Source organism: Nuphar pumila, chromosome 8 (genome assembly GCF_984573655.1).
Source record: "Nuphar pumila chromosome 8, dmNupPumi1.hap1.1, whole genome shotgun sequence".
Lineage (NCBI taxonomy): Eukaryota > Viridiplantae > Streptophyta > Magnoliopsida > Nymphaeales > Nymphaeaceae > Nuphar > Nuphar pumila.
In genome coordinates this window covers 59,200,882-59,222,173 of record NC_143256.1, presented here as the reverse complement: position 1 = coordinate 59,222,173, position 21,292 = coordinate 59,200,882, and positions in this window count along the sequence as shown.

Genomic DNA, 21,292 nt, shown 5'->3' with positions numbered 1-21,292 from the left:
TCCTGTAGAATTTTCAGACCTTGTATCAAAGCTTCATACTCGGCCATATTATGAGTGCACTGAAAATCCAGTTTGAGAGAATAGGGAATCATCTCTTTCTCTGGTGTGATTAGTAGAATTCCGATTCCTATGCCTGCCATATTCTTGGAACCATCGAAGAATAAATTCCAAATTGGGGATTGTTGAATATTACAGATCCGCTCGTCGGGGAAATCATCCTCAGCTTTAACATCCTCTGCTAGAGGAAAATCTGCTAATTGGTCTGCAATTGCTTGGCCTTTGATAGATTGCTGAGAGACATATTCCAAGTCGTATTGCATTAACAGGACTTGCCATTTGGCGATTCGTCCGCTGAGAAATGGTTGTTCAAGAATATACTTAGAGGATTTAATTTAGATAGAATCTTGACTTCAGATGCCAATAGATAATGTCGCAATTTCTGACACATCCATACCAGAGCTAGGCATGTCTTCTCTATCTGAGAGTATTTCTTCTCGTAATCAATAAAAGTCTTGCTCACATAGTAAATGGCATGTTCTATCAAGCTGCCTTCTTCGTATTGCGCCAAGAATCCGCCGCAAGCAACTTGATTAACTGAAATGTATAGCAATAGGGGTTTCCCTAATTCTGGCGGCTTTAAAACAGGAGGATTGAGAAGATATTTCTTGATGCGTTCGAACGACTGCTGACACTCTGGTCCCCATTCGAACCTCACTCCTTTTCTGAGCAAATGATTGAAAGGCTCACATCTCATGGCCAAATTAGAAATGAATCGCCGAATTGATTGCATGCGTCCTTGAAGGCTACGCAATTCTTTGAGATTAGTCGGGGGCGGCATGCCAATGATAGCTTTGGCCTTAGCGGGATCCATTTCTATCCCCTTCTTGCTGACCAAGAAGCCTAGCAACTTGCCTGATTCGACTCCAAAAACACATTTTTGTGGATTGAGTCTTAGCTTGTAAAGAATGAGTCGCTTGAAAACTTGATTGAGAGCTTCGATGTGATCTTCCTCTTCTTTGGATTTCACCAGAATATCATCGACATATACATCCATGATTTTGTGCATCTGATCATGGAATATAACGGCCATAGCGCGCTGATAAGTGGCTCCAGCATTCTTGAGCCCAAAAGGCATGACTGTATAGCAGAAAGTGCCCCATGGCATGGTAAAAGATGTTTTAGATTGGTCACGAGCGGCCAACTTGATTTGATTATATTCGGAGTATCCGTCCATAAAGGAAAACATAGCATGTCCGGCTGTGCTATCGACTAGGAGATCAATGTTTGGGAGCAGATAGTCATCCTTTGGAGTGGCTTTATTGAGATCACGGAAGTCGATACAAATTCGCACTTTCCCATTCTTCTTAGGAACTGCTACGATATTCGCCAACCAATCCGGGTAATCAATTGCTCAAATGAATTCTGCTTTAAGCAGATCCTCAAGTCCTTCCTTGACCTGTTGCTCGATTCGAGGATCCATTTTTCTCAACTTCTGCTTGACTGGTTTCGCCTCAGGCTTCAAAACGAGGCGATGTTCCACCAATTTCGGATCTAAACCTGGCATATCCTCATAAGTCCATGCGAATACTTCTTCATGCTGCTTGAGGAAATTAGTGAGCCTTTCTTTCTCTCTTGGACTCAAACCACTTCCAATCTTGAGAATTTTAGGATCGTCTTCTGATCCGATATTGATATCTTCAGTCGGATCTTGAACTAAGGATGATGGCTCATCTTGCTTCTGAACCGATGCAAATTCTGGCAGTTCTTGAAGAGCTGAATCGAACTCTGCGGATTCTTCTGACTGTTTTGCAGTTTGACCACATTCTGCTCTTATTCTAACCTGATGAATTATTGCTGATTTCGAACAAGCTTTTGGATTAAAGACGATCTTCTTGATAGATCGGGAAGACATTCTGAAAATTGGAGGATAAATTGATTTAGGAAAATTGCTCATCATGAAATAAATTGCTTTTATTGAAAATAATTGGAAAGATAAAAGAGCAAAATAATTTCAATTTTGTGAAGATTTAATATTGAGAAGTAAAGAGACAAATGGCACCAAGATAGACAAAGGAAACTGGCAACTTTATTGAAAGATAGAATTAATCAAAATGACAATGATGAAAATGAAATGGGATATCATCCCGAATGTGGAAATAAAAGAATGGAAATGAAAAGACAAGCAAATGCCCTTAGTGCATTCCTTCAGAGATGACCGCTGTATTATAAGGGGGAAATGGTTATTTCAGAATTTCTATATTCTCATTTTCGGCACCTTCTACCAGAAGATTCTTATCAATAAGGTCCTGAACAATATTCTTCAGAACGAAGCAATTCTCGGTATTGTGCCCAACTGTTCTGTGGAACTTGCAGTATTGGTCTTTGAATTTTCCCATAGGAACGGGAGGATCGGCCAGCCTTGGCAACTTGACCATCTCCTTGGTCAACATGTACTCGAGCACAGTCTCGAGTGATTGATCTAATGGAGTGAACTTCCTCTCATAGCTCCATCCTTCGTGCTTCACTTTCTCTCAGGGTTTTGGTCCCTGTTCTAGTTGAAGCGGCTTGCTGAATTGCGGGATCGGCTTCCCTTTCTGATCATTCCTGTTTGAACCTCCTGCCCCATAACAGAAGTCTCTATTCTGCCCCTTGCGAGGATTCCATTTATTATTACTGACAGAATTAGTGAAGTGAGTCTTCTTCTTTGACTCGTTCTGGCCGCTGTTCTTGGTGAAAGTGAAACCTTCATAGAAGCCATTCTCCAAACTTAATTCGAGCCATTTGGCTCGCTCTGTCAACTCTATAAAGGTTCTGGATGGTGCGGTGGAGATGAGGCCTTTCAGTGGTTGCGAGAAGTTACTCAGAATTAGAGACAAAGCGTGCCCCTCTGATATGGGATCTCTCATTTTATTACAAGCTGACCTCCAGCGGTGGATGAAGTCTCTAGCTTTTTCATTTTCTCTCTGTTTCAGACCACAGAGGTGGCTGAGGGTCGGGAGTGCCTCAGCATTAAACAGAAAACGCTCAATGAACATATTTACCACCTTATCAAATTCTTTCAGCTCTATGGGGTTGACATGCTCTGAATACCACTTAGCTGTTGTTCCCTCCAGACTGCGAGGGAAGCAAAGGAAGAGTGCCCGATTGTCACGCTTAAATCGTGAACATTCAGCGAAAAACATGACGAGATGAGCCTTAGGGTCGCCAGAACCATCAAACTTGATAAACTTTCTGGGGAGACTATCCAGATCGTCGTCCCCATCTAAACCATCATAGAAGTCTTCGCTGGTGAAGACTTTCTTGCCCTTGTCGCGGGCCTGCAGATCTTTGACCATCTTCATCATGTCTTTTAGCTGTGACTAAGTAGGGTCATCAACAGACTGATTTTTGGATTTGTAAGCCGACCCCTGGCCCTGAGTTGACCTTTTGGATTCATGTTTATTTTCACATTCCTTGTCAGCATCGTCAGCTGATTCTGACTCATCAGATATTTTCTCGTGACGACTCTGCTTTTTGCTAATCTTCACATTCTTGACGGCATGACCCTTATCTTTTTGTCTGGTCTGAATTTGCTCAGTACTGGCCTCAGCTTGCTCTGCCAGCATCTTGGTCATCATTTTTTTGAATATGACGTACATTTGGGGATCGATGCCATCATCCGCCTGCTGACCCTGACTCTGGATGGATCAAGGTGAGTCCATCTCTTCTTCTGAAGCTACTGAATACGCGACGCCTTCAACTGATGTGGTTTTCTTTCTGGATCTTGTATGAACCATCGGGTATTGCAAATGCTCTCTGATGCTCTCTGCAGGGTAGAACTGATGGTTAGGCTTTTGACGGAAATTTGTTTGGAGAAAAATATTTATTGAGAATTTTGGTAGACAATTGAAATAATATCCCATTATTAGGGATTGAGTCGTCGTTGGGATTACGACAATTGTGTTGCTATTCTTTGCAAGATAAACAATTGAAAATATGCCTTGTTACCTAGGCGAGGTCGTCAAACCAATGTAAAATAAAGGAATTTTTATTGAGGGGAAAAACATGGTTCTTTCAATAATACACTTGACAGAGGGGAGGGGGACAGACAATTTTCCACCACTCCAGATAATCAGAAGATACACGGGGACCAGGAAAGACATGTCTGGCAGAATGGTATGCTCTGGACCACTGATCTGATGCGAGATCGAATTCTGGCAGAACCCCGGCTAGTGGACGAATCTCTACGCGCTTCTGCCTCTGAGAGAACTGCCTGACACACCGCTCTGGATGATAGTATGCGCAGAAAAATGGGCCAAGTAGTCTGAATCGCTTGCCGTAAGCATAAGTATATCTGGGAGGTGATTCCTGACGATCAAAGTAGTCCCATGCGACCTCTTCCTCCTGAAGGTTGTCGATCAAGAACCGGTATCGCGCAACTGGAAGAAGCTTTTCTCCATTGTATCTAAAGGAACTGGCTCGGACTGGCACATGTCGAAGGAACCAAGACTGCAAGGCATAGGTGCACCCTTCGACTAGGATCGACTCTCCGAGTGCGAAACGAGTCAACCCTCGGTATAGAAAGGCGAGTGCGGCCATGGCTATTGAGAGGCTCCTTAGAAGTTGAACTATTCTGATATCCATGTAATTCCGTCCGTCGGGAAAGAAAGCCAATCCCACCGTGCACAGAACCATCGCATGGTGAATTCTCTCTCGAGCTGTCCTAGACAACGAACTGACTTCCACAAATGTCCCATGTTGTCTGTAGATTTCGAGCAGATCCACATATTCATTTCCATCTTCTTCAATCAGAGGCCAAGACTTGCGTCCTGTCATGCGGGCTAAGGCATCCTTAGGGTCCAGACCCTTAACATTAATCAGAAACTGTTTCTTCAATGGATCTCCAAGCTGACCGGCTGGCTCGGGCAATCCCATGATCTCTAAAAATTCATCCATCTGCACTGTCATCTCGCCCCACGGGAACCAGAAGGTAGAAGTGCTCGGATTCCACCGTTCTGCTAGTGCATGGATCAAATTGCCGTTGACTGTCTGCTTTCCCACTGCGGACGCCAGTTCCAATCCACACTCGTCCAGATGGTCCGGAAACATACGAGAGAAATTCTTGAACCATGAATAATACCACCGCGGAAAGAAGGATCCGGTGCTGAGGACTCGATGTTCGGGAAGACTTTGTCGCACCTCGTAGAAGATGTGACCCTCAGGGAAGACTGAATCAAGCTGACTGGATGCCATCGGACTGGAAAACATGGAAAATTGGAATAAGACTTTGAAAATACAGGAATTTTGAGGAAAATGCAGGCAGGATAAAAATAAAGCAGGAAATTTGAGATCCAGAAGACGGGAAATCACCTGGAGTTTTGAAGGAAATTAAGGGAAATTTGGAAAATCGTCCAGGGTTTGATGAAAAATGGAAAATGAAGTATTTGAAAAATCGTCCAAGGTTTTAAAACATGGACAGTACATGGACATAGATTGGGGAATTTTGAGAAAATCGTCCAATATTTTAGAAAATTGGAAAAATATGGAAAATAAAAGGAAATGACTATAACATATTCAATCACATTCTGCACAAACAAGTATGCACATACAGCATTCCCTAAAAGCTGACTCTAGATGCACAAATTTTGAAATGGCTGTCGGACCTTAATCCTAACTCTAAGGCTCAGATCATCTGTATCCAATCCAGTTATGCCTATATACTCAAGCCAAGGCTCAATGTACGTGGCATAAAATCAATTTCTCCGGTTCTAGGTTCAAGTTTTCCAACATCCTTGAGCACCTGCCGATATACGTTGGACTATGGCCCTTGGTACGTGGCAGGGGGGCTTTCACCCAAATAGGTGGCTGTAAACACACCAAATTTTTACCTTCATCCAGTGTTTGTCCATTTCATAAGTCATCACAGATCATTGCATGTCATTGCACGTATTCTGCATAGCATTGTATGACATTGCATCTCATTTTCGAGATCCAGCACTCCTATTTCAAAACATTCAATCCAGATTTGAATTTTAAAGCTTTATTTCAAAATCAATTTCAAAACCTGGGTTTTTATTCAATACTCTATCATTTTCCAACCCCAGGACTTTGTATTTCGAAATATTTTCTCAGAAAACAATCTGGATTCCTTTCAAATTCAAACTTTAATCGATTTCAATTCACATATGAGACCCATTTAGATGGTGTCGCTTCTGAATTCCTCTATTCATCAAATTTCCCAAATTTTTGAAAGTTTCAGTCTGATCAGGACTCTGTCTCAGAGTCCTAATCCGGTCAGAAGTCTGGTTTTTAAGTCTGTTTTAATTCCATTCTCAATCTTTTTCGATTATTTTCAAAATTTAGGTCATTTTACAGAGTCCAGTTAGTTCAGGACTCTATTTTAGAGTTCGGTCGAGTTGGGAGTCTAACCCTGACTGTGTTTTCTGACTTATTTCATCATTTCTTGATAAAATCTTTTGAAAATTCTTTCATTTGGCTTTTAAAATCTAAAATCTCAGAGTCCTAAGAGTTCAGGACTCTAACCCGGAGTTCCAGTTCGCTTGAGACCCTATTTTCAAAGATCTTGAATTTCAAATACTGATTTTAACCCCTTTTCAAAGCCATTTTCAGTGTTTATTTCAAAAATATTCAAAATTCGATGTGGGCCCACTCAGTTTTCACCATATCCAGAGGAATTCTAACTCAGTTAGGACCTTATGCCATTTCAAAAATCCTAATTTTAAGTTTACTTTTGAAAATCTTTTGAAAACTCCTTCAATTTCAAGTTTTAAAATCGCTTTTTGAAAAACTCAAGTAGGGCCCACCCCGGGTGGCACCAAATTCGAGTAAGTCAGGGCTAGACTAGGGTTAGTTGATGTCTTGGTTAGTGTTAGAGGTTTAGAAGAGTCAAAACCATTTTGAAAAACTCATTTTTAAAAGTTAGTTTTTAAAACTAGTGTTTTTAAAGGTTTTTAAAAGTGTTTTAAAAACCCAATGTGAGAGAATGCCAAGTGGCACCACATTTGGGGGATTCTTAGGTTTAGCTAGGGGTTAATTAGGAACTATTTAGGATAATTTAGACTAGGGGTAGTTAGGTAACTCCACCCCAAAATCGCCCCCCCTTTAGAGTCCAAAATTTTCAAAATTGTCAATTTTTAAACCTAATTTTTTTATTATAAATAGAGGCATAAGGGGGGTCGATTTTCCCATCTCTCTCTTATTGGATTCTTGGAGCTTCTCTCTCCTCTCCAGCCCTTCCTCCATTGCTGCAACTCCAAGGTATGAACTTCTTCACTTTTCTTATTTTATTTAATGCTTTTTAATGCTTTAAACCTAGATTTAGGCTTGGACACCCCTCCTTATGGAAGATCAACCATGGTTTCACCTCAAGAACCATGAAGAACCAGCAAGAACAATCCAAGAAGGTGATCTAACCCTGTTTTGGATAATTTACAGAGATTTTAATCCATTAGAATTGATTTTAACATGATTCTTTGCATTATTAACCAATAAAATATATGATTTACCCTTTTTAATGGGTTAAATCTATGTTTTAAAGGTGATATCAAATTCCAGCCATTGATTCCCTGTTTTTAATTTATTTTCATGGTTTATTCATGTTTGTTTTACGTTCTGTAGCATAGAAATAAGTTTTATTTACTGTTTTATGGTTTATTTTATTTATTTACATAAGTTAATGCATGGTTTTTCAAGTTTCTTAAATTTCTGTGTGTTCTAGGTTTAGAACAGTAAAGATGATGTTATTTCGGATTGAAGCACTCATTGTTTATTTATGATTTTTTTATATGTGGTGAATGCATGAGTTATTGAGTTACTGTAGAAAAATCAGAGGTTTTGGATCTCGGGAACCTTGTCAAAAAAATCAGACATCAAATCGGGTTTTTAAAGCTTTAAAATCGTGGTTAAAATCAAGAAGGTAAATTGCTGTTATGATATTTCTCTCATCTTATATCCGATTTTAGATATGTAAAATGATATGGATTCACATTGAGTAGATCTGTCTGTTGTGAAATATTCGGATTTTTTTATCACTGTTTAGTATTTTTCCCCTTTTAGAGAATCTGTTTTTAATTTTAAAACTCGTTAGGGTTTACCAAAACCCTAATCAGACTTGTGTTAGTCATAAATCCCAAACCACAGATCCGATTTTAGATCTATAAAAAGTGAGTATTGTTATTTTTTTATATACTGTTCACCATTAAAATTTCAGACATTTTTGTTTAGAATTTCTATTTATGTTTGTATTTTCAATCTGGAATAGCTGTTTTAATCTCTGTTAAGAGTGATATATTTTAGCTCAGATTGCCGGAATGGTTTCTCCCTAACCGGAGATGATTTTTCCGATCTGTAAATTGGGAAATCTCTGTTTTTATTTTTATTTAGTCTCTGTAAAATTGCATAAATTTCCATGGATATTTGACCCCTGGTTAAGGTCTTGGACTGAGACTGGTTGGTGAATTAGGTCAAAAATAGCATATTTTTAGGGTTTAATGCAATTTTCGGATTAATTTAATGTCAAAAAATTATTTTTATAATTCCAATTCGACATTAGGGTTATAACAAGTTCAGGTACCAATTTTTATGGATTTTGGAATCCATTTGATCTCTGAATTAATAAAATTGCAAAACCGGGTTTCTGAAAGATCCAAAAACACTGCTAAAATCACAGTTTTTGTGATATTGTTGGATTTTCGTGCATAGGCATATATTTTTAGGGTTTAATCATGTTCATAATCATATTAGGATGCTTTAGGTTTAATTTTTTGCTCATTTGATTTCATTTAGTGCATAAAACCTAAATTTTTACCAAAATCTCTTTCTAAAAACCCTGATTTCAAGGCCATAGTCTTGCTATCGGGGGCAATTTGGTCATTTAACCTCAATTTCGAAGTCCCTAACCCTAATTTCATATTTTTAATCATGTCATAGCATACTTGGTTTGAGTTTATTCCATTCAAATTTCAAAACTTGCATTTTATCAAAATATCTTTCTAAAAACCCTAATTTCAAGGCCATAGTCTTGTTATTAGGGGTATTTTGGTCATTTGGACCCCAATTTTGAAATTTCATATTTTATCTTCCTTATTTATTCAATTTTATTTCATACTTTATCATTTTGATTTAAGGGAATCATGGCAAAAAGGCTTATATCTAGCAAAATCCAATAATTTCCTGATATTGTTGGATAAATCTAGAAAAGCCAACATATTTTCATTAACCAAGTTTTCTAGTTTTGCAGGTACATTGAAGACTTTATGTATTTAAATTTCAATAGTGATGTAATTTGTAATTAAACTTTGGAATAAGAATTTACATTTCCTGCTTAGCTTAGGTTGCATTGCATATAGCTTATTTTTATAATTTTAATATGTGATGGATGATGATTCATGCATATTTTTACAAATTTACCATGGTCTACACGAATGGCACATGCACCAGCTTCTATGAAGTTTATAAACTTGGTGGAATTAGTATTTATGGCCATAGTCAGAATACGAATGATACTTAGATTTATGATCTTCACATTAGCCACATTCAGCCTACACTCTTAGGCTAACTTCAAAAATGCACTGCATTTCTCAAAAATACAAAAAGTATTTCTCAATTCCTCAAATCCATATTCATTCATTTCATGCATTTGCCAATTCCAATTCAAATTCCAATTCAAAAAAATTCATTTTCTCAAAATATCCCAAGTCTTATAGCAAAATCGATTTTCCCAAAGACATTGAATTTCAAAGTATATTTCAAGTGTTTCTCAAGTTTAAAATTTGAAATTTCAAGTTATATTTTCAAGTTCAAAGTTGGAATTCAGAAAAACCAAGTTTTCTCAGAATTGATTTTCATAAAATCTCAAGATTTCCCCAGAAATCGATTTTTGCTTTCCTCAGAAATATCTTTCAAGTCCTAATTCACGATTTTCCATGTGATATCATTTCCAAGATTTACATTTTCTAAATATTTCAATCATTCAAAGCAAACATCATATTTTCAAATGTGCATTTTCTGAAAATTCATAGCACATGCCTGATTCTATGTGCATTTAGAAATTAGAATATGATTTAGACAAGTTGAATAGAGTAGAGTATAAGATTGATCCTTGGTTCAATTACCCCTGTTAAAGGTGGCAGGAACGGTTGAACCTCGTACCGACAGGCGAGTCCCATTCTTCGGAATTTTCCCGCATTTTAAAACGGAGGCGAGTTATTTTCAAAATCTTTTTGAAAGGTCAGTTTGATTTGAAAAAGTAAAATTTTGCGATGATAACAGTGGCCCAGTTGTGAGGCTCTGTCCCGAACTATGGTTCTGGAAGAGAGCCCAGCAACGTGAAGACCGGGACAATATAGGTGGGGTGATTTTTGAAAAACATGAGCACATGCAATCAAACAGAAGGCTTTAAGTCCTAAAGAGATAGAATTTTGAAATATTTGAAGAAGCAAACATTGTTTTCATACAATTCCTAAATTGAGGAGTGTTGTATTAGACCTAAGTCTATGTGAGCATGAATAATTCTCCTCAATATGGTCCTACCAAACCATACCTAGTCTATATGCATTCCATGTCAGCTGGGTTCAAGTCTAGGCTCCTAGGTTCACATGATAGCATAAATTAAAAGCTGACATTCCATGGAAATCGATTTTGACAATTTGAACTAAGTAGAGCATTAAATTGATCAGGCAAAGACAGGTCCCATCACGGTCGCCAAACCTGTTATCATCGCAAAATTTTACTTTTGCAAATCAAACTGACCTTTGAAAAAGTTTTTGAAAATAACTCGCCTCCGTTTTTAAAATGCGGGAAAATTCCGAAGAATGGGACTCGCCTGTCGGTACGAGGTTCGACCGTTCCTGCCACCTTTAACAGGGGTAATCGAACCAAGGATCAATCTTATGCTCTGCTCTATTCAACTTGTCTAAATCATATTCTAATTTCTAAATGCACATAGAATCAGGCATGTGCTATGAATTTTCAGAAAATGCATATTTTGAAAACATGATGTTTGCTTTGAATGATTGAAATATTTAGAATAGGTATCACATGGAAAATCGTGAATTGGGATTTGAAATATACTTCTGAGAGAAATAAAAATCGATTTTGAGGAATCCTTGACATTTGGTGAAAATCGATTCTGAGATACTTGGTTTCTCTGAATTCAAACTTTGAAATTGAAATTCTAACTTAGAAAATTTGAATTTGGAACTTGGGAAATACTTGAAATATTCTTTGAAATTCAATGCTTTTAGGAAAATCGATTTTTGCTATAAGACTTAGGAGATTTTGAGGAATTCAATTTCCTTGACTTGGATTTTGAATTGGAGTTGGCAAATGCATGAAATGAATGAATATGGATTTGAGGAATTGAGAAATACTTTTTGTATTTTTGAGAAATGCAGTGCATTTTGAAGTTAGCCTAAGAGTGTAGGCTGAATGTGGCTAATGTGAAGATCATAAATCTGAGTATCATTCGTATTCTGACTATGGCCATAAATACAAATTCCACCAAGTTTATAAACTTCATAGAAGCTAGTGCATGTGCCATTCGTGTAGACCATAGTGAGTTTGAATATGCATGAATCGTCATCCATCACACATTAACATTGTTTAAAAAAAATAAACTATATGCAATGCAACCTAAGCTAAGCAGGAAATGTAAATTCTTATTCCAAAGTTTAATTACAAGTTACATCACTATTGAAATTTAAATACATGAAAAATAAAGTCTTCAATATACCTGCAAAACTAGAAAACTTTGTTAATGAAAATATGTTGGCTTTTCTAGATTTATCCAACAATATCAGGAAATTGTTGGATTTTGCTAGATATAAGCGTTTTCCATGATTCCCTTAAATCAAAATTAATAAAATATGAAATAAAATGAAAAAAAAATATGAAAATGGAATTTAAAATTTCGAAATTGGGGTCAAAATGACCAAAATACCCCTAATAACAAGACTATGGCCTTGAAATTAGGGTTTTTAGAAAGATATTTGGTAAAATGCAAGTTTTGAAATTCAAATGCAAATAAACTAGGCTAAAATATGATATGAAATACATAAAAACATGAAAATTAAGGTTAGGGATTTCGAAATTTAGGGCAAATGACCAAATTGCCCCTGATAGCAAGACTATGGCCTTGAAATCAGGGTTTTTAGAAATAGATTTTGGTAAAAACTTAGGTTTCATGCACTAAATGAAATCAAATGAGCACAAAATTAAACCTAAAGCATCCTAATATGATTATGAACATGATTAAACCCTAAAAATATATGCTTATGCACGAAAATCCAATAATATCACAAAAACTGTGATTTTAGCAGTGTTTTTGGATCTTTCAGGAACCCGGTTTTGCAATTTGCTTAATTCAGCCATCAAATGGATTCCAAAATCCATAAAAATTGGTACATGCACTTTTTTTAACCCTAATGTCGAATTGGAATTACAAAAATAATTTTTTGACATTAAATTAATCCGAAAATTGCATTAAACCCTAAAAATATGCTATTTTTGACCTAATTCACCAACCAGTCTCAGTCCAAGACCTGAACCAGGGGTCAAATCTCCATGGAAATTTATGAAATTTTACAAAGACTAACTAAGAATAAATACAGAGATTTCCCAATTTACAGATCGGAAACATCATCTCCGGTTAGGGAGAAACCCTTCCGGCAATCTGTGCTAAAATATATCACTCTTAACAGGGATTAAAACAGCTATTCCAGATTTAAAATACAGACATAAATAGCAATCCTAAACAAATATCTCTGAAATTTTAGTGGTGAACAGTAGACATAAAAATAACAATACTCACTTTTTGCAGATCATGAATCGGATCTATGGTTTGGGATTTATGACTAACACAAGTCTGATTAGGGTTTTGGTAAACCCTAACGAGTTTTAAATTTAAAAACAGATTCTCTGAAAGGGGAAAAATACTAAACCGTGATAAAAAAATCTGAAAATTTCACAGAATACAGATCTACTCAATGTGAATCCATAGCACTTTACAGATCTAAAATCGGATATAAGATGAGAGAAATATCATCACAGAAAGTTACCTTCTTGATTTTAAGCACGATTTTAAAGCTTTAAAAACCCGATTTGATGTCTAATTTTTTTGACAGGGTTCCTGAGATCCAAAACCTCTGATTTTTCTACAGTAACTCAATAACTCATTCATTCATCACATATAAAAAAATCAGAAATAAACAATGAGAACTTCAATCCGAAATAACATTATTTTTACTATTCTAAACCTCAAACACACAGAAAATTAAGAAACTTGAAAAACCATGCATTAACTAATGTAAATAAATAAAATAAACCATAAAACAGTAAATAAAACTTATTTCTATGCTATAGAACGTAAAACAAACATGAATAAACCATGAAAATAAAATAAAAACAGGGAATCAATGGCTGAAATTTGATATCACCTTTAAAACATAGATTTAACCCATTAAAAGGGGTAAATCATATATTTTATTGGTTAATAATGTAAAGAATCATATTAAAATCAATTCTAATGGATTAAAATCCTTATAAATCACCCAAAACAGGGTTAAATCACCTTCTTGGATCGTTCTTGCTGATTCTTGATGGTTCTTGAGGTTGAATCCATGGTTTAATCCATGAAAGTGATGGTGCCACTGGCTAAATCATACTTAAAACAATGAAAAGTATTAAATAAAAACTAAAAATTAAAGAAAATAATTACCTTGAGGTTGCTGCAATGGAGGAAGGGCTGGAGAAGAGAGAGAAGCTCCAAGAATCCAATAGAAGAGAGATGATAAAATCGACCCCCCTTATGGCATCTATTTATAGAAAATTTTTTAGGTTTAAAAATTGACAATTTTGAAAATTTTGGACTCTAAAGGGGGGGGGGGGGCGATTTTTGGGTGGAGTTACCTATATGCCCTTGACCTAAATTATCCTAATTAATCCCTAATTAACCCCTAGCTAAACCTAAGAATCCCCCAAATGTGGTGCCACTTGGCATTTTCTCACATTGGGTTTTTAAAACACCTTTAAAAACCTTTAAAAACACTAGTTTTAAAAACTAACTTTCAAAATGAGTTTTTCAAAATGTTTTTGACTCTTCTAAACCTCTAACACTAACCAAGACATCAACTAACCCTAGTCTATCCCTGACTTACTCAAATATGGCGCCACCCCGAGTGGGCCCTACTTGAGTTTTTCAAAAAGTGATTTTAAAACTTGAAATTGAAGGAGTTTTCAAAAGGATTTTCAAAAGTAATCTTAAAATTAGAATTTTTGAAATGGCATAGGGTTCTAACTGAATTAGAATTCCTCTGGATATGGTGCCAACTGAGTAGGCCCACATCGAGTTTTGGAAATTTTGAAATAAACACTGAAAATGACTTTGAAAAAGGGTTAAAATCGACATTTGAAATTCAAGATCTTTGAAAATAGGGTCTCAAGCGAACTGGAACTCCGGGTTAGAGTCCTGAACTCTTAGGACTCTGAGATTTTAGATTTTAAAAGCCAAATGAAAGAATTTTCAAAAGATTTTATCAAGAAATGATGAAATAAGTCAGAAAACACAGTCAGGGTTAGACTCCTAACTCGACCGAACTCTAAAATAGAATCCTGAACTAACTGGACTCTGTAAAATGACCTAAATTTCGAAAACAAACGGAAAAGATTGAAAATGGAAGTAAAACAAACTTCAAAACAGACTCCTGACCGGATCAGGACTCTGAGACAGAGTCCTGATCAGACTGAAACTTTCAAAATTTTGAGAAATTTGATGAATAGAGGAATTCAGAAGCGACACCACCTCAATGGGTCTCATCTGTGAATTGAAATCGATTCAAATTTGAATTTGAAATGAATCCAGATTGTTTCCTTGAGAAAATATTTCGAAATATAAAGTCCTGGGGTTGGAAAATGACAGAGTATTGAATAAAAACCCAGGTTTTGAAATTGATTTTGAAATAAAAGCTTTTAAAATTCAAATCTGGATTGAATGTTTTGAAAACAGGAGTGCTGGATCTCAAGAATGAGATGCAATGACATGCAATGCTATGCAATGCGATGGAATGATATGCCGAATGCATGCAATGATATGCAATGACACATGAAATGGACAAACATTGGATGAGGGTGAAAATTTGGGGTGTTTACAAACCAACAATCATTTCCCGCAAGAGGCAATTTCAAAAGCTGATTTTAGTCTCAGCAATGAGACGTCCAAGATCAACCCCTTTTTAAGCTTTAGGGACCCCATTTTCCTTCCTTTTGCAAAACCCCTGTTGGATTTATTGTGCAAAATCCGAAGGTTCCATCATACCAATTCATTTTCCGCCCAATCAGGATAAGGGTATAAACCTGAGCCTCTCTTGAAGAGGTATTCCATTTTCCGCCCAATCAGGATAAGGGTATAAATCTGAGCCTCCCTTGAAGAGGTATTCCATTTTCCGCCCAATCAGAATAAGGGCACAAACCTGAATCTCATTTCTATGAGATTTTTCAATCCCCAATCAGGTTAAGGGTCAAACCTGAGCTTCGTTCCATACGGAGCATTTCCTGTCCCATCCAGGTTAAAGGCATAAACCTGAACTTCGCTCTCACAGAGTGAGTTTCTCCTCTTCATTTTTCCATTTCATATCTACCATCTTCTTCGGGCTAACTTCTTCATACCCAGTCAGATCCTTCTAACTGGGGCATTTTTTTTATATATAGCCCAAATTTGGTGTGTTTTCTTTGCCACTAAGCTCGACCATAAGCCGGCTTAGTAGCAAAGAGGGGCATCTGTAAACACCCCAAATTTTCACTCACCTTCTTGACATCGCCCTCAATCATCATATTTCAGTTCTTCAGAAGCAATGAAAGGCAAAATGGTCATTTTCCAAGATTGAACCTTGCAGAAAGTCCTAAATTTCATTCTTGAGCTTCAAAATTTCTATATTTAGGTTCAGAGACATCTTCAAATTGAAAATTTTCAAATCCTTTTTCTGGAGAAGTAGTTAGAATTTCCAAGCCCAAGCTCAGAGTGACATTTCATAGAACATGTCTTTGCATAGCATTGCATCATTTCACTGCATAGCATGTCAGTTTGAGATCCAGAACTCCTGATTTTCAAAATTGTCCATCCAGATTTGATTTTTAAACTTTTTCAAATTGATTTTTAAAAACCCTGGGTATTCAAAATTATCAAATTTTCCCATTTTACCCTCAAGACTTTGAATTACAAAAATTTTCTCAAGAAAACAATCTGGATATTTGGATATTGATTTTAAAGATTTTATCTCAAAACTGTTTTTGCAAAAGATTTTAAATCTCTTTACAAATTTTGTTTTTACATTTATCCATATTTTTGCCCTGAAAACCCAATTTTTCCAAATTCTTGAAAAACAAATAAGGTTTTATCTCGTATCTTCAAATAAATGGAGCGGGACCCGCCTTTGAACTAGCATCATACTAAGACTCTCAGGTAAGGTGTTTATTCTCAAGCGGGACCCACCCGAAGTCCATACCAATTTGCAATTTTTCATTTTTATTTTTCTCAATATTATTCATTTTTAGTAAGTGGGCCCACACACATGTGGCACCCCAATTGAAAATAAAAGAAGTTGCCAACACAAAATAAAGCTTTATTTTCAAAAGAATTTTAAAGATGGCTGAGGTGGCATCTCCCATTTATTATTATCATTAATTTTTTTTTTTTATGATATCACTATTCATTTTTTTTAGAAACAGTTTTTAAAAAAAATGCTTAGTTATCTAAGACTTAGGTCAACAAACCCAAAATGATTTTAAAAACCTAAGATTTTGTCCAGCCTCTAAAACAACGAGTTTTTAAAATTCAGTTACAAAAACTTTGAAAAGTTTTCAAAAAAAAAATTTGTAACGGAAGGGAGGGCTGCGTTTTTTTTTTAAAAGAGGGGAAAGTTTTTAAAAGGGGGGCAGGGCATTCACGAGAGGGGATTTTGAATTGGAGATTTTCGGTTTTTGCAGGAGGCTCTCAAGGTGGAAAGGAGGCGTTTTCACCTTCTTCAGCCCCAACCATTTGGCTATCGAGATCCCTCTTCAGCCACTACAGCCCAGCCGCAGGTTTCTCACCATCTCCAACCTACCAACAAGAGCTTCATTCTTCTTCAGCCCAACCACCAGACACTTCAACGGCTGCATCACCATCACCACCAGTCGCAGATCTTCCACCTCCAGCAGTTGCCGCACACCTCCACTCCAGCCCAACCGCAAGAGAGCCACCACCGTTTTTCCTATCTTGCTTCAGCCACAGCAGCCAGCGCCATCCTTCATCAGCCTTCAGCCCCATCAGCAGGAAATCCAGTTGCAGGTCTTCCACCTTCAGCCTTCATTTCATCGTCCTTCAGCCAACAGAATATCCAGCAAAAATGAAGGAGACTGCCCTCTTTTCTAATCCCTCCAGCTGCTGAAAAACCTTATTTCAGTGAAGATTATCTGAAGGTAACTGAAGAACAACTTAAAGCTACTCCTGCGCAACCCAAACTCGCCCAAGATTGATCCAGCGCAAGGCCTTTCTCAACCTATGCATCTGACATATAGTTTATTGATATTTTGTGTATTATTGTTTTTTTTTTCTTCTGCAAAATCACACTGCCACCCTGCTTCACTGCTGTAAATAATATCATTTAGGGTCTTTGCATCATACTATTTATTGTGAGGGAGCATCTGCTGAAGCCATTTGTTATGACCAATTGATCTCATTTGTAGGATTGATTTGTTTGATTTATTATATAGATTAGTTCTGAAAATGTATTATCAGCATGTTTTATTATCAGCTGTATAGATATGTATATATAGCTTAGTATCATAAATAATGCCAAGCATGTTTTGTGGCATCCAGAATTCGGTTCGATGCTAAAACTTAATTAATGAGGACTGGTCCACCTGAAAATCAAATTGATTACAGGAAACAAAGAGTCATGGTTTCTGGTTTTCACTTTAGTTAATTGAAAATCCTTCATTTATTAATATAGTGAAATATGTTATGTAAAAAGGGTTGATATCTTTGATTTAGCCATTTGATCTTCTACTGCAAAATGTCAAGCATCTCCTCAAATTGCTGAATGATTATCTGATGGACAATATCTAGACGTCTGGCATAACCCAGCCATGTTAGTATGCTAATGTCACTGCTGCATTACATGGGATGTACTTTTCATAGCCTTGTCACAATTTTCTTGAAGACAGCCCATTGTTCCCACAATGCACTTCTTACACATCACGTATGTGTTATATTTACCATCTTCTGCAGGTATGCAGTCTTGATAATCGGCTATGTTCATGAACGGATATATCCACATCCGTTCATGATCCATATGTCATCGTTTGCAAGCGTCATTACTGATATATAGAGAAGCTCTATACCCATTTTTATTGAAAATTACCTTGTAGTTTGGGAAATACGGCTGTGCGAAAACACCTACAGGAACTGTATATACATATATTTTCTGGTTTTACCCATTATGTGGAATTTCCATTAAACATATATGTCTTCTCATTATATGTATATATGTATCTATATATATGTATATCTATTGTATATCTACCTATATGTATACGTGTATATGTATATATGGATATATATATATATATATATATATATATATATATATATATATATATATATATATATATATATATATATATATCCCTTCATGAGTATTTGCTATTACATGTATTTTTCTTTTCTTTTACTCTTGTAAATACATCATCATTTGATTTATGAGCTTGATGTTCAACTTCTTGTTTTATGAAGATCTATTGGAACATCATCATTTGATTTATGAAATTTTGTTTAGCTTGATGGTAAAATTCTTGTTTTATGAAGTTATGGCTGGAACTTCATCATTTGATGCTACAATTTCTGTTTTATGAAACTATGGGCTGGAATATCATCATTTGATTTATGAGCTTGATGTTCAAAATTCTTGTTTTATGAAGTTATGGCTGGAACTTCATCATTTGATTTATGAGTTTGATATTCAAATTCCTGTTTTATGAAGTTATGTTGGAACACCATCATTTGATTTATGAGATTTTGTCTAGCTTGCTGTTAAAATCCCTGTTTTATGAAGCTATGGCTGGAACATCACCCTTGGTTTTATGAAATTTTGCTTAGCTTAGTGCTAAATTCTTGTTTGCTATATCACCCCATTTGCAACACCAATTATACATATTATTTCATCATTTTCCACGACATTTTCACCTATTCACCAAGCTTTTCATATCCTTTTCATGATATCCTTGAAATAGCCCATGATGATTCCACAACCCATTTCCTGCACATATTCATTTTCTGCTGCAAGTGTGCAGTCTTGATATTTGGCCATATTCATGAACGGATATCTCTATATCCAATCGTGTGGATATATAGGGAGGCTCCATACCCATTTTTACTGGAAATTGCATTATAATTTGAGAAGTATGGTTGTGTGAAATCACCTACAGAAACTGTATATACCTGTAATTTCTGGTTTTACCTATTATACGTAATTTCCATTAGTATGTACATATTTTCTCATTATATGTATATATATATCTATATATATATGTATATCTATATATATTTATCTATATGTATATGTATATATGTATATATATATGTATATATATATATACATAGATATATACTTATATATATATATATATATATATATATATATATATATATATATATATATATATATATATATATCTTCATGTGCTCTTATTTCCATGTATGAACATTCATATATTTTCTCATATAGTTACACCTCCATCGTTACATGACATTTAGCACCTATTTTAGCATTTTGATATATGTATATGTCTCTTCGTTGTATATATTATATATATATATATGTCCATTTCCTTGTTTATTTTGTACTAACTCTCATTTTGCAGGAAAATCTAGAAGAGGTTGATTCCTTGGCTCCATTTCAATTTTCTTTTATTTATGTTATGCAATGTAACAATCCGATGTAAACCTTGGAATAAGATTTACTTTTACTGCTTAGATTAGGCCGCATCTCATATAGTTTGATTTCAGTAATATCCTGATTCTATGATGCATATATCTCAATTTTCAAAACCCACCGTGGATGAACACGAATGGCACGTGCGCCAACTCTTAGAGAGTTGATGAACTCGGTGGAGTCCATATTTACGGCCCTAGTCGGAATATGGACGAGACCCAGATCCATCATCTCTCTACCAGTCACATTGAGCCTACACTCTTAGGCTATCTTGAAAATGCACCTCATATTTCCAATGATTTCAAAATATTGTGAATTAATTCAAATAAACTCTGAATATATTCATGGCCACAGTCAGAATATGTGAAGGATTTATTTTGGTCTAATCCACATTTTTCCAATAAAATTTTCAGAAATCTTTTCAAAAGTGCATTCATTCATTCACATCATCTGCATCATTTGTTTTTCTCATGATTTTCTCAAAAGATTTTCACTTCATGGAATCGATTTTCTCAAGAAACTATGATGATATTCGAAGTTGGATTTCCCAAATCAAAGTTTTCCTATGATTTTCCTTAAAAAGTTATTTTCTTAAGATCCATTTTTCAAAAGGAATTTTCATATTTCTCAAGAATCAGAAATCGATTTTCAGAGATTTCAAGGACAATGTTTTCAAGATTTCAATTTCCCAAGTTCTAAGTTTCATTCTCCAATGCACCTTTCCTATAAATTTTCTATCCTTTTCTTAAAGTCTGAGTTTTCCCAACAAGTGATTTCCTTTTTTCAAATGTTCATGTTTTCTCAAGAATTCCTACAGTTTTCCTGAGAGTCTCATTTCCTCATGATTTTCCAAGTCTTTCTAAGCCTTCTCAAAATTGTCCTGAGATTCTCATTTTTCTAAGTCTTTATAAACTTTCTCAAGATTTTCCCGAGATTTTCATTTAAACTTTCTCAAGATTCTCACTTCTTCAAGATTTTCCAACTCTTTATAAACTTTCTCGAGATTTCAAACCTTCTTCGTCTGAGTTTTCTTGAGAGATTGATGTCCATCTTTTCCTGAGAAATGCTTTCCAACTTCAAATATTTTCTAAGCATACATCATATTTTCCAATTTACATTTCCCAAAATTCTCATAGCACATGCCTGAATTCTCTGCGCATTTAGGATAGAACACAATTTCGATGATTTAACTATGTCAAGCATAATTTTGGTCCTTGGTTTGATTACCCCTGTTAAAGGCGGCAGGAACGGTCGAACCTCGTACCGACAGGTCGAGCCCCATCCCATGGATTTTCCCGCAATTTTAAAAAACGGAGGCGAGTATATTT